The following is a 15,679-nucleotide window of genomic DNA, read 5'->3' on the forward strand; positions in this document are numbered from 1 at the left end:
TCTCCGCTGTTTTCCTTTTTTGCCGTCACCACTTTCTATCTCCCCTTCTCTGATTCTTCCAGATTTTTGCTCCCTCCGTAGCCCTCTCAATTTTCCCAATTGCTCCCCCCTTTTCTTTTTCTTTTCCTTTTCTTGCACCGTCCCCTTCTTCTTCTCAGACCTCAGGACCTCTCCTCTCACTCACGGTTCCCTTTTTCCTTCGTCTGTTTTCCTATCCAAAGCTTCCTACTTCAGTTCCTTTTCTCCCGCAATTCCTCCTTCCAGTCTTAGTCTTCCCTCTTTTGGTTTCCTCCTCAAACTCACAGCCGAAGCTCTCTTTTCCCAGCTCCCTCTTTTTTTTTCAACCCTAGCCGTCACACTCTTCCTTTCATCCCCGTCCCCTCCTTTCTTTTTTCTTTTTGTTTTTCTTTTCCTTCAAATCTTAGGCCTCCAATTGTCTAACATCTAATCCCTTAAGTGCTTAGTTGTCCAATACATAAAGGGGACACTTGTCCTAATGCATGCCCCCCACTTGCCATTTTTATTATTTTTCCCTTTTCTTTTTTCCTTTTGTTTTTCTGAAATTTAGTATGAAGACAAAAATTAAAATAAGAAAATAAAATAAACTAGAACAAAATAAAAACCCTAGAATTGAAACAAATAAAGCTATTAAATTAATTAAACAAATAAAGTTAAAAAATAAAAAATTTGGTGTCTACAAACTGGATCTCAATGTCTTCATACCAACTGTAGATCTATCTCTTAGCTTCAAAATAGTATAAGAATCTCCTCAATCGAATGCTTGTAGCTCAAGATATTGCCGAAATACAACAATGTGTCAAAACTGTCTTCACTTGCATTTCTTCATTTGAATGTTTTGCATTTCATGTCTTCTTTAAACCACTTCAAATCATTATCAATCATCCAATTATCTTTTCCAATCACTCCATATCTTTAATGATTGAATCATTAAACTTACAAAAACATGAAATTTTTACCTTTAAAATCCATGAAATGCAATTTTTGCCACTTAAACCACAAAATGTATATTTTTACCAAAACCCTAGTTAATTAGTTATAAAAGTAGTTAAAACACACCAAAACTAACTAATAAAATACACTTAAAAGCGCGTAAAATATACTCTTGTCAAATACCCCCACACTTGAACCATTGCTTGTCCTCAAGCAATTAGGATACAAACCAACAATGATCCAAAATTTTGAAAATAAACATATGTGCACCATTCAACTTCATTTTCTCAAAAACAAGGTAAATAACCATTGTGCAATCATCCATTAATCCTCAAGTACTCATAATATCAAGTGAAGAAGGGCCAATTATACCACCATTCTAACAAGTTCAAGTCAATTTCTCATCGTTACCCAATTTCACAAGCAAGTAACTCACATGGTCAATAAATTACTTCCTAAACCCATGATCATCTTTTTATTCAACTCAAAGATGGATTTATTCATATCACATATAGCTAAATATTACTCAAATTGTGAAAGTGTCTTTTGATGCGAAAATCGATATTTTTAGATAAAGATCACCGATTACTCAACACTTCACATAGTTAAGTTGCTTTGCATACTCTTAATTCAAGTACCGTTTTACGCGAAAGTCGAGATTTGTAGATGAAAACTCCTGGTTACTAAGTACAAGAACCATTGGAGTAGATAACTCTTATTCACTTTTTTTTCTTTCCTTTCTTTTATTTTTTTGTTTTTTTGTTCTCCTTCTTTTTTTCAAAGTAAGATAATAAACATTCCCTCAAAAGAATAATCATAAGAAGAGTATTGCAATTATTGACCATATTTATCACTTAACTATGTAAAATCAAGTAAAAAAAGAAATTTCATCAAATATGTAAAATGTAGGTATAATTATCTCCACTTTATATGATATACTTTCCTATAAATACACCAATTATAATCACGTAATAGTCATTTCCAAGTTAAATGAGAAAAGAAGTTTTCAAGTCACATATATTTATCTCAAAAGAAGAAGGAATTTGAATTACTAATGGTATGAAACTTGTTACCCCTTGGATAAAATTGAAAAAATTTGAAACCTTTTGGGGCATTTTGCAATTTTGAAAAAATTTTGGCAGAGTTTCCTCTTATAAATGGACAAAACTCCCTGCATAGACAACACTTAAGCACAAGAAATATTTCCAATAACATGTCCAAACATTTAAAAACATAGTAACATCCGACAGACAATTCTCCTCCCACACTTAACATACACATTGTCCTCAATGTATAGGGGAAAGAAAAGAAATAATAGTAAGAACAAGTTACTCCCCAGTTGAGATGGCTGCGGTCCAGTTGAACTTTGAATCATGAGCCATCGACCGATCAACCATCTATGATCCACTTATCTACTATTAACTGCCGCAAGTTCCAATATTCAAAATAATAAGTGCAAGGTAAACAGCCCTTAAAGAAAAGTTAAAAATAAAATACACAATGAACACAAAGCAAAACGGAAAACAAGGATAAAGATCATTCTAAGTGTGTCGGAGCCCTAGTCGTCGTCTTTTTCATCATCCGTGGGAGGTGGTTGTATGCCTAGATGATCTTCAATGTGATGTAGGCGAGTATCCATTTTGGCTAATTGATGCTCGATGTTGTCCAAGCGACCAAAGAGCCGCTGCCAGTTGGATTGTGACGGTGGAGGAGGAGGTACAACAGTTGAAGGTCCGGCTTCCTCTCGGCCATGATGTGCCTTGTGTCACCTTCTCGCGCAGGTTGAGGAATATTCTCCCTGCCAATACCTAGACGATGAAGGGAAGAAACTGATAACTCGGTTCTAGGCATTATAAATTTGCGAGTTGCACCTTCCAAGTTAACGTCGAACCGCTCAAACACCAAAGAAAGCAAACAAGGAAATGCCAATTTGAATGAAGTAGTCTGCAGCCTCGCCATAGACCTTATGTGGCTAATGATGATGTTCGGCAATGGAATTCGAGTGTAGGAGGATTCCCGATTATGAAACATGTAATCAAGAAAGTAGATGTCACTTTTGCGGACCTCCGTATGCCCCGTCTTCTTGGGCATGACATTGTGTGCTATCATGTAGATAATGAGATGATGGCGAGGTTCGAAGACACTCGCCAACATTGTCTCCTTCCTTGAGGACCTAAACTGTTGGTAGTTAAGACCAAATCTAGTCATGGTATGTGATGGATCCCACCGCCTATTTGGTGCAATAAAACCCTTCTTTAGGTCGACCGCTCAACCTTGATTGTTACAATCCAAAATGGCGGCTAAGCACTACCGTGACAAGACAATATGTCTTGCAGGCACTCATGACTCCACCATCTCACCATTGTAGCATGCTTAATACTCAATGTTGGCGTAGAACTCTTGTACCAAGTCAGGGTGGAAGTGAGTCGGCAAGGTGAGAATCGGCACCCAACCAAGTTGATTAAACACCTCCGAGATGCGATAAATCATTTCAACTTCTGAACTCACGTGCATCTCGAAGAGAAACTCCAAATTAGCTTGCATCTCATGCCACTCTTGATTCCTAAGATTAGTGAACTTGGCACTATCAAAGATGGTAGTTTCGGCACTATGAGAAGTGCCCTCCCCGTGTCTTCTCCGCACCGGTTGAGGTGAAGGGGATCTCTTCTTGACTTTCTCCAACATCCTCACTCATCTCCATTTCATCGCTACTAGAGGATATACAACTTGTTTTCCTCTTGCCATAGCACCTCTTGCCATAGCACCTAAGAAAAGAGTTGCAATTATCCACATGTACTAAAAGCATTTCATATCTTGGACATTAACGAATCCCCTTTGATGCAAATAACCACAAAGACATATCTCCATGTCATAAAAAATCAAATAAGCATATTCAAATAATCACTATTATAACATACGACAAATGACATATTAAAAACGTCAAAAATTGCGAAAATCACCAATGTATCAAAATAGGCAACAAATATATCTCAATCAATGATATTAGCACTAATCATAATTATAGCACACGATAAGTAGCAAAAATAATGCACAATTAGCTATAAACATGGTTAAGCAAAAATTATCCTAATAACTCACAAAATTCATCCAAATTTCTCACTATATATAATGCACATGTTAAAATATCATCAACTAACCATTTTTAACCATAATCATCTATCACAAAAGGCTCAACAACATTCTAAGCTAATTTTTCAATTTTAGCCAAATATAGCAAATTATAATTTTAAAGAACTAATAATCCATCAATTTGCTACATTTGAACATGAAAACATGTTTAAACAACCTTAATAAGCATAAATGAGGCCAAAAACATCAATATATATCATCAAAAATTCAAAATTAAAAGATGTCAGAAAGCTCAGGAAATTGAAAAATATCAACATCTAAAATATGAAGATTTAATGAAGAAACTTACCTCAATCAAATATGTGAAAAGCCCTATGAAACACCTTCCAATTGACTTCCAATTGAAGAAATTAATAACTAGGAACCCTAGCCTTTAATTCCTTAAAAACCGAATTTTAGGTGTTTTTGTTGGATTTTGATCGGTTAGAAATGTTATATGATGCTCCAAAGGTATTGGGTTGGTGAATTTTAGCAAAGATATGGAGCAAAAATGGAATTTTGTGAATTGTGTATGAGAGGAGAAGAAAAAACGCGGCTGGAAGAAGAAGATGAAGAAAGAAACTGAGCATAAATGTCGCGTTTTTAGCTTTTGTACAAAAATGAATACGCAACTTCACAAAACGCGCCTTCAAGTTGCCTTTTGATTAAGTCGCGTTTGCTAGGCAAATTTCGTAAGAATGAATACGCGACTTCAAGAATATGCAACTTAAAGTCGCGTTTTCTAGTCGCGTATTCTGCATCAATGTTGCAGGCATGAAAACGCACCTTCTTGAATACGCAACTTTAAGTCGCGTATTCAAGTCGCATTTTCGGCCTTGTCTTTGCAGAGATGAAAACACTATTAGGGTAATACACGACTTGTAGCTGCGTATTTCTGCAATCCGCGTTTTCTTCTGCAAATTTTTGCAGAAATGCCAACATTTGAAAATTACACATGGTACCCCAATTACTCAAAATGCATTGTAGATAATTCTTTTGCCAAATTTATCATCACATGCACATGTATAATGATTGAAATATGCATTTTACCCCATTTTAACGGATTGCAAACATCTTTAATGCAAATCGAGGGGCTGAGTTCCTTGATCAAACTTCATCTTTTTCACCTTAAATGGTCATCTTTACTTTCGTTTGCCGAACCTATAACACAAAAACAATAAACTAACTTAATCACATGTATTAAATGCAGAATAATACCAAATTAACATATATAACTTAAATATTAGGTTGCCTCCCAACTAGCATTTTTGTTTATAGTCGTTGACTCAACTCAAAAAGGTTTGGATCTTTTTAGAACATTAGGGAGCGATTTTCTTCCCACGAGTCGAAACTCTTGAGCCAATCCACCGCGTGATGAGCTATGCATTGATCTCCATAGTCCAACTTCCTCACATGCCAAGGAGGAGTATAAGACTTGTCGTATATAGGCTTGACTTCACCTTGGAGTGAAATTTGCTTGCCTTTTTCGAGTCGACTTAACTTTTTACCTATTCCTTCTTGGAATGGCAAATTTATTTAACCAACTTCCATCCTTGTCCTCGCCTCCCTTGCTCCTACACCATTGAAGTTAGTACCAAGGAGATTTATAGATTTGACATCTTCATTTATTTCCTGATTACCCTTTCGTCACATGGCATATTAGAAACATGAACAATAGGCTCTATACCCTCTTCTTTATTAACCAAATTAAAATCTAATTCCTCACCATTAACCCGTAATATAAGTTTACCTTTTTCTACATCAATTATAGTTCGTGCGGTCGCTAAAAACGGTTGTCCTAGAATAATTGGCATTCTCACATCTTCCTCAATATCCAAGACAACAAAATCCACAGGTATAATAGATTGTCTTACCCTTATGAGCACATTTTCTAATACCAATTGGATGTGTAATAGACCGATCCACCAATTACAAAGTGATATTGGTAGCTTTCAACTCTTGAAGTCCCAACCTCCGGGCAACCGATAGAGGCATAAGTGACACACTTGCACGTAAATCACATAACACATTAGAAAAATGCAATTGACCAATAGTACAAGGACTGGAAAAACTTTCCGGATCTTTCAATTTAGGGGAGAGTTTGTTCTTAATCAATGCACTACACTTTTCTGTTAACGCTATCATCTCATTATCCACAATTTTCTTTTCTTGAACATGATATCCTTCAAGAAATGCGCATGAGAGGAAATCTGTGTAATAGCATCAATGAAAGGAATGTTAATGTGCAATTGTTTAAAAATTTTGAGAAACTTCTCAAACTCCCGATCTTTTCCATCTTTCTTCAACCTGTGAGGAAAAGGAATCATATTAGAATTCAACTTAGGAGGAGGTATATCAATATCAATAACAACATGATCATTTTGGCTTTCTTTCACTCCTTCATTTGCTTGTTCCTTATCTTTTTCACTACTTCAATGGCCAAAATCAGGTCTCTCAACCGTTTTACCGCTTCTAAGAGTGATTGCATTGGCATGCTCTCTTGGAATCACTTCGATTTTACTCGACAATTCACCACGGTTTCTGTTATTGATTGCATTGGCAATTTGACCAATTTGAACCTCCAAATTTCTATACATTCCGATCAATTGATCCAATCTCTCCTGTATTCGCTCGAATCTTTCCGAAGTGCCCTTGGCTAATTTCTCTACTGCAATCTCCCATTCCGGTTTAGTATTCACCTGTGGTTGCCTTGATTGGAATCTCGGCGGATTAGTCGGCCTTTGAGGGTTCCCTTGATTTCTCCACCCAAAATTTGGATGATTTCTCCACCCCAGATTGTAGGTATTCGAGTATGGGTTGTTTTGAACATTCCTGTTGTAATTATTGACAAATTGAGCCTGCTCAAGATCAACACATTCATTAGTATCATGTTCTCCTCCACATATGGAACAACAAGCAACATGCACATTAGAAGAAGAACTTGTACCACATCCGGCTTGTCTACTCGATATTTTCATCATATTACTCATTTGAGCACTAAGCATGTTGATTGTATCCATTTCAATCATACCTGCTTGGCGTCTTGGATTACCTTTTTCATTAGCCCATTGGTAGTTGTTGGCCGCCATCTCTTCTATCAAACTTTGAGCTTCTTTGAGTGATTTACCCATTAAAGCATCACCTGCAGTTGCATCAATAGTCGTTTTAGTAGAGAAGGATGAAACATTATACAATGAGCCAATCTGGAAGTCTATGATGTGAACATCTTCGAAGCAACTCTCTAAACTTTTCCTATGCTTCATATAATGACTCACCCTCTAATTGATTAAAACTAGTAATATCCATTCTAAATTTAGCCGTTTTACCCGGTGGAAAGTATTTATTAAAAAATGCCCTAAACAAATCATCCCAATTAGTGAAAGTGTTAGGTGCATGCGAATGGAGCCAAATTTTAGCCTTATCCCTCAATGAAAATGGGAATAACCTTAGCCTTATAGCATCCTCACTAAACTCATTCATTTTGATTGTATCACATGTCTCCAAAAATACGATTAAGTGTGCATTGGGATCCATTACGAGATTACCTCCAAATTGAGGTTGTTGCATCATTTGGATTAATGATAGTTTAATTTCAAAATTATTAGCATTTACCATCGGCCGTGCTATACTTGTTTGGGATCCTTGGGTTCCCGGTAGAGCAAAATCCCTAAGAGCTCGCCTATTTGCTTCATTTTTTGCCATTTCTTCTTTAAAAGGTAGCTCTATTGCGATCCCCTCTATTTGTTGTCGAACCTCTTCTCCTTCTTATTGTGGTGAACGCCTTCTTTGTCATCGTAGTATCCTTTCAATTTTCGAATCAAAAGGTGCTACCACCCGTAAAATCGATGCTTACACTACAAACAAAAATAAAGAGGTTATGCAGTAATTAATTCACAAAAACTACTAAAAATTGTAACTTGACTAGAAACAAAGTTTAACTAACTAATATAGAGAATGTCTAAATTAATAAAGCTTGTTAAGCCCTAATATTGCTGCTCCCCAGCAACGGCGCCAAAAACTTGATGGGATTTTAGTATAAGTACAAGTTTAATTCCGAATTATACCCGTTTTACTTCAAGCATACAGGTCAAGCTAGTAGTTAGGGTTTATATCGGGTCGATCCCACAGGGAGCAACTTTGCAAGCACTAGGTCCTTACTTACTCTATTATTTAAACTAATGATAGATTTACACAAGAAAATATCTATTGCTACTATCTAACTAATCTTAACTAGATATTTGCAAGGAAACAATCGAGAAAATTCACTAAATACTTGAGTCTAGGGATATAGATTCCATTTATGGCATAAAAGATACCAATAAATAGATTTACCTCTTGTTACAACTCTTGTTTAACTAAAGATTCATTTCCAATATCACCAATTCTCATTCTCATGATAAAATGGCTTAGGATAGACTAGTTTTCCCTATTCTCATGGTGAAAAACTAGATCTACTCTTGTTTCTTTCATGAAATGCAAGTTTAATCCACCTAAGTGTACCTCTATTCTCATGAGTCTATGACTCAAGCTTTATTTATGTTGTTCTGTGATACCCCGAATTTTAGGACAACGTTTTTCCCTCGTTTTTTTTAAATTTCGATTTCTTTCTTTTGTCTTGTTTTAACACATTATTATTTTTTAATTGGACACTTTAAATTTAAATCAAAACCCTAGTTTTACTTGTGACTAAAAGGTTATTATGTAATTGAGTTTATGTATGACAATACATATTTTATTATAGGTAATTATTGTGATTGGGTGATTAGTGGAGTAATTGAGGTGTAATTAGGTTTTTAGAATATATCAAGTATGTAAATTGTGGAGTAAATTGGTAGGATTGTGAATTTAATTGTGCCATAGTGTGACTTTTGGTTAATTACAAGTTGCTAGACTTCCTAAAGGTTCCATGATATTCCTAAGCTTAATTTTCATTGGCTAATAAAAAAGGTAGTGGACTTTGACCAAGGGACTTAGTGTTAATCTTCTAAGCAAGACCAAAGCCAAAGAAACAAGGTGAGTTTCGGCCAACTCCTGGGAGAAAAGAAGAAAGGAAAAATCGAGAGAAACAAGAGGAAAAACAAGAGAAAAATTCTGGATTTGTGCAACCCATCCAACAAGCTTGGGAGTTAGAGCAAAAGAAAGCTAAGGAACTTGGTTCTTGAAGTGCAACCTTGTGAACCCACCTTTGGAAGGTAAAGCAGCCTTGAACTCTTGTAAAAGCTTATAGCAATTGAGTAGAAATGTTGATTTTGATGTTGTAAGATGCTAATAAGGGTTAATGATGGTTTATATATCACTTTTGTGGGTTTGTGTGGAGGATTTGGTGATTTCTATGGTGGTTTGAGAAAATTCCAGAATTGAGATTTCTTATGGTTCAGTTCTGCCCGTTTCTGTTTGAGTATGTTAGGGACCGAATTAGCCTTAACTCAAAACATGAAAGTTGTAGATAATGATGTTTTATAGTTTTCTACAAAATTTTAGCTCAATCGGAGCAACGTACCCTATGAAAAGACTGAAATACCCCTGACTACCATAGGTTTAGTCCAATGGACAGTTTTGACAGTGCACCAAGTTGGTCGTGTTTGTTCACCTTGATACGTACTGAAATAGCATTTAGTCAAAACATGAAAGTTGTAGTGCTATGTCTTAGCTTTCCAACGCCCCTAGAATCACCTTGTTTAGACTTCGGTAGCCTGAGTTATGGTTGTTTACGGATAATGCGGTTAACGAGCCCGAATGTGAGATTTTGGTTCTGTAATCCGGACTTTTGACTTAGATACACTACAAACTGGACTGAGTAGTCTTCATCAATATTGTAACCCTCTGCCTTAGCTTCGAAAATATATAAATTTCACCCCAATGCGATAAGCGTAGCTTTGGTTGTGCCCGTTACGCTAAGCGACGGCAAATCTGTCTTTTGTTTTATAACTTAAACTTCATTTCCGGACATTTTCCAAGTTTGATTTCGTACTTGTATGACTTTGAGCCTATTGAATGGCTATTGAAATGAGATGATTTTGTGTATAACTTTGGGGCTTTATTGTGATTGAGTTGAGATGTGATTTGTAATGTCTTGTAGGATGGAAAATAAGGAATTTAAGGGGAAGTGCTGTCCAATCTTTGAGAATGTTTAATCGCTGCGAGTTTGGGTTAATTCTTGGTAGAATGAAAAGCTTGGACTTGATCGAGGAAAACTGTCTATGATGGATGAGAATTAAGAGCCGTGGATGGTGAGTGACCCCAAACTATTTCCAAAGCTACTTATGAATTGTTTCTTGGATTATTTACTCGATTGCATATCATGTGTGCTTGCATGTGAGTTCATGACATGATTTGGTTTCAATGAGTTCTTGGAAAGTCTTGTGCTGAACACCAACGTCTCCATCACTGTTTACTTGGAGCAAATGGCTCCCTATCACTGTTTCACTGTTACTGGATCAATTTGAGCGTTGGATGTTTAAGTACAATGATTTCACTGGCTCACAAGGGCAATAAACGTATATTTGATTCCTGATTCATGACATCATTGAAATGAACTATTGTGAAACTTATTTGACTACTGATTTTACTGGTTACTCGCTGAACTTCTAGTACAGTTTACGTTATTTATGGGACTGGATGGCATATATCTTGTACAGTTTAGATTTGGATTCATTTTGTGTAATAGTTGGGCTAGTGTGACTGTTTGGAATTGAAATGGGTGTATGTGTACGTTCCACGCTTTAGAAGTCGTTTTCGCTTCGCTTATGATATGTAAATTTGAGGAACATTTGATGTATATTTGAGATTTATATTGTAATTGAATTGAGGATTGTAGTGAGTGAGTGAGTCCCGGCGAGAGCTGGGCAGGCGGTCCGCCAAACCCTTTGGTTCGCCTTAGGGGGAGGTGGGGCTGTCATATGTTCCATCATTATTACCAACTTTCATTGAATAATAACAACTAAAAGCTTGCTATTGGTGATCAAGCAACAACAAGTGATAAGCATGTATAAATAAACTAGTTAATACAAGGTGCAACAAGTGTAAATCATATTCATTTCATATCAAATAGCCATAAGTTTCATCTACTCTCTAGATTTAGAAATTTAGCTACTCATATAAGTTATAATAAGAAAGAGCATGGTTTCATTGCATGAATACATATTGAATCACAAGTAAAGATAGATAAAGAAAGTTTAGCCAATATTAATGAAGAAGCTCCCAATGATCTTCTATTTCTTCAACAAAATGGGTTGTACAATGAAATCTTCAATTGTTCTCACAAAATGTTCTAGCTTAGAGAGAACAAAACAAGACTAACCACTAAGTTCTAATGCTAAAAACTGATAAGAACTCACTCTTGTTTCCCTTCCCTCCGTCTTGAATGATTCTAACATTTTTAGTGTTAAGAGAGTCAAAAGGTGATTTTTGGACAAGACATAAAGTCCCTTTCTTTCTTCCAAAAGGTTCCTAGAACATGTGTAGTCGAAATTCTTGTCTGGAATTGAGCTGAAAAGTAGTGTGAAAGCAGAGCAAGTGGCCGAGCAATTTACAGAAATCAGGTTACAATACGCGACTACAACCCACGTATTGCCAAATTGCGTATTCAATTCTGTGCATTTGGCATCACTTTAACTGCTATTTTCTCACAGATAAAGGCCGAACTAGCTCTTGTACAAAACATAAAATTTGTAGTCCTTTGAGTTAGCTTTCCAATGCTTCAAGAATATCCAATTTGGAGCTCTGTAGACCAAGATATAACCAAAATACCATCACCTGGTCAAAGCACAGTTCCAGCACTCGTCCATGCACATATACTTCTGTATTTTGACTTTTTGACAATGAAAATAACTGAACTGGATTTCGATGTCTTCATACCAATCTATCTCTTAGCTTCAAAATGGTATAAGAATGTCATCAATCCGATGCTTGTAACTCAAGATATTACCGAGATACGACAATGTGTCAATACTCTCTTCACTTGCATTTCTTCATTTGAATGTTTTGCACTACATGTCTTCTTTAAACCACATCAAATCATCATCAATTATCCAATTATCTTTTCCAATCACTCCATGTGATGATTGAATCATTAAACCTACAAAAACATGAAGTTTTTACCATTAAAATCCATAGAAATGCAATTTTTGCCACTTAAACCACAAAATATATATTTTTACCAATACCCTAGTTAATTAGTTATAAAAGTAGTTAAAACACACCAAAATTAAATAATAAAATACACTTAAAAACACGTAAAATATACTCTTGTCAATGATCAACCTCAGTGGGTGATACTCGAGTATACCAGTAAACGGTACCCAAGAACTATCGACCTACTCGACTGAACTCGTTGCTAGCTCGAATAGGCCGACCGTCGATGGGGTTTGGGTCTAAAACGGTCATGTACAGTTAATAGGAATAGTTCCAATAGTCATTAGGTCGAGTGCGATAAAGTACACACTCGCCTTATCAGGGAATAATAACAACAATTTAAGTTGAAAACTCGAACAATTACACTTAGCAATCCATCAGTTCACCAAGTAACAAGTCATAACCACACTTTAACATTTAATCATGCATACATACAAGGAACACTCACCAATCAAGTGGACAGTCATGACTCAGCTTCGGAGTTTCTTTCTAATTCACCACCGATCCTGAGACAGGCCCAAGCTACAATTACTAGACTTTTCGACAATACCAACTTTCTTTCCAAACTTCTAAATTATCTTGGTCAAACCAAGTGAAATACATATAAAACTCTAGTTTTAAAGGTTATCAAACATGTAGATTAAAAGTATAAAGTTTTGCAACCAAATTCATGAAAATAAGGTTGGAACTTTACCCTTACTCTAGGCTTCTTTAACAATATTCTCTCACTAAGATCACCCCAAATTTTTCCAAAACCAGCAAATCTATTCATGCATATCATGTTAAAAGTATTAAAAGTTTAATGAGCCAAAAGGTACAAATTTGCAACCAACATTTAGAGTTAAAGTTGGAATTAAAACTAAAAGAATATGGTAACTACATGTTCTCGGTTTAGGCAGGAGTTTTCAGTAAAATAGCATCAAATTTTTGAAATCATGGCTGAAATTTAATCATGGTTCAAAGCTAGAAGTTTCCTCCAAAATAGGTTACATGCAAGAGGATTTCTTACCAAAAATTCAACTTTCTTTCATGATTCAAGCATAAATCATGCATTGTATCTTAGGGTGACTATAGGGCATAAATTTCTTTGCAAAACTTCAACAAAAATAGTAGCTACAAGCTGGTAAACACAACTTCCTCCCTACGGTTCAGGCAAGAAGATTTAGGCAAGTCTTTCCTCAATTTTTGTCACCAAAACAGCCCCTCTGTTTCAATCATAAATCACACAATAATAGGCTTGTACCAAGAAAGGAGGTATTAATCAGGGATTCCAGTAAAACTCAACAAGAAAATTTGCATTTAAAAGCTGGAAGTTCAAGTTTCCTCCATGGTTCAAAGCTGGAAATATTTCTAGCAAGATAACAGTTCACCAAACGAGTTTCTCTACAACAAAACTCTTTAGTTATCACTTAAAATCAACATGCATATGAAGATTAATGTGTTATGAGGTACATTGAACAACAATCTAAAATTTTGCAGCTCAAAAATTCATGGAAAAGCTGGAAAATTCCCTCTCCCTCACTCGGCCACTCAACAAGTTTTTTTTTCCAGCAATTTCTTCAATTTTGTTCCATCCAAGTTCTTAACCTTCCACTAGATTTAAAGGTAGACATACTGTATATATTGTGCAAAGCAAGAACAAGACAACAACTCATACATTCCCAGTAAAATTCTTCTCCAAAGTTTCGAATGAAAAGCTGAGGAACATGATTGTCTATAACCTGCTTAACTCACGGCTTCAACCTGGAATTTCAGCAACCAAAAAACTTCACATGCATGCCATATTTCCATCAAGATTGATCTATTTAAAAGGGTTAAATGATTTTCTAGCAAACTTGCAACGAATGAACCAAAAACTTGAAAAGGAACAGCCTTTAACTATATCGGTTCAAGCTGGGAAATTTTCAGCAATGAAACAAGTTTCTACTACCTGTTTCTACTTCAATCCAACCTCAAACCAAACACGCATCTAAATCCCTCTAAAGTATATAGAAAGGTTGTGGTTTCTAGCCATTTTACCTTATTTTTCTGCCCCAACTCAAGCTGGAAGTCAGCTCACCTTGCTGATCTCTCCTTGGTTCAAACAAGCTGGAAATGGAGGCAAGACTCATGTTTTCTTCCAGCTCTCTCTCTCTCTCTCTCTCAAGTTTCTCTCGGTTGTTGGAGGCAAGACAAGGGAAATTTTCTCAGCTTTCCCCAGTTTTCCCTCGGCTGAAATGGAGTAAGGCAAGGAGCTTCTCTCAAATCCTCCCTCGGTTGAAATGGAAGCAAGACTAAAGAGCTTCTCTCTCTAGGTTCCTTTACTGAATGAAGGCTAAAGTTTTGAGTGAAATGGCTGGAATAAGGTTCTTATTTCATCTAAGTGGCTGACTACTCCATCGGCCAATGAGATTTCATGCAAAGAAATCCATTTGTCCAATTTTACAATCAAGGTTATACTTGAAATCTTATTATGTTGTTACCCCGTTAGTTCTTGTCCTTATTAGTGTTATATCCCTAGGGTTTAACCTTGTAATGAATTAAAATGGACTTAAATTCATAAGTTACAACAAAAGCAATTAAAGACGTAATTAAATCGATAAATAAGTAATATAACACGTTCGAATTTCTAATTAAAACGTGAAGAGTATTTACATAAATTTTGGATTCTCACACTACAAACTTCTATAATTCACTTCTCAAGTGGTAAAAACAATTAAATACTTAAATTTATCAATAATAAGGTATATAAAAATTAAAATAAAGGTATGAAATTTACACGAAATTTTCGGGTTCTTACATTTACAATGTTTTAAATCTCATCCATTGAATATACTCTTTGATTACCTGAAGTTTAATTTATTATTCTAATTTTTTATTTAATCCAATCACTCTAAAGTAGAATTATAGTAAATATTTCAAAATACAAAAGTATAAGTTATTTGATGAATTATTAAAATTGGATAAATTGGTCCATTAATTTAAGCAAAAGAGGTATAAATAAATATATGAAAACTTTAATTGGTTTAGTCATTTAACATAGATATATTTTATCAATAACTACGAGTGATATGAGCATACATAATCTGTGTGCTGTTTAGAAACAACCCTTAATTTTTATACAATTAAATTTTATATAAATTCTTTGTAAAAGATTTGAAATTTATTAGTAATTTTTTTTGTTACAGTTACGATGAATTTAGTATTTACAATGTTTAAGGGAGTAATGGGAGATTACATTAACTATGGTAAAAATAAAAAATTTTTTAGGGATAAAGTTGAAAGTTCAAAAAATAACACAAAATTTTTACATTAAACTTAATGAGCCCTAAATCTTTTATTAAGAAACTGAACATACCTTTAACCCTAAACTGTAAACTCTTTAAAAGATGGCCCCTTTTTTCTATAAATAATTTTTTATTGGCCGTCATGCCTACAATGGCCCTTTTTAAAAAAATATATGTCATGCATGACAGCTTATTGCTTA

General features: G+C 35.2%; 1 long non-coding RNA gene and 1 other non-coding gene across 2 annotated transcripts; one reads left to right on the forward strand and one right to left on the reverse strand.

Moving 5' to 3' along the window:
• Positions 1-2,141: 2,141 nt before the first annotated feature.
• On the reverse strand, positions 2,142-4,697 carry LOC140012489 (uncharacterized). Its single transcript, XR_011819648.1, has 2 exons — positions 4,391-4,697; positions 2,142-3,716 (listed from the first exon to the last, which is right to left on the reverse strand). It is a non-coding gene; the product is annotated as an uncharacterized lncRNA (long non-coding RNA).
• Positions 4,698-7,288: 2,591 nt separating this feature from the next.
• LOC113705088 (small nucleolar RNA R71) lies at positions 7,289-7,395 on the forward strand. Its single transcript, XR_003451737.1, has one exon. It is a non-coding gene; the product is annotated as a small nucleolar RNA R71 (small nucleolar RNA).
• The last annotated feature ends 8,284 nt before the right edge of the window (positions 7,396-15,679 follow it).

The sequence above is a fragment of the Coffea arabica genome, chromosome 8e (assembly GCF_036785885.1).
Source record: "Coffea arabica cultivar ET-39 chromosome 8e, Coffea Arabica ET-39 HiFi, whole genome shotgun sequence".
NCBI classification, from domain to species: domain Eukaryota; kingdom Viridiplantae; phylum Streptophyta; class Magnoliopsida; order Gentianales; family Rubiaceae; genus Coffea; species Coffea arabica.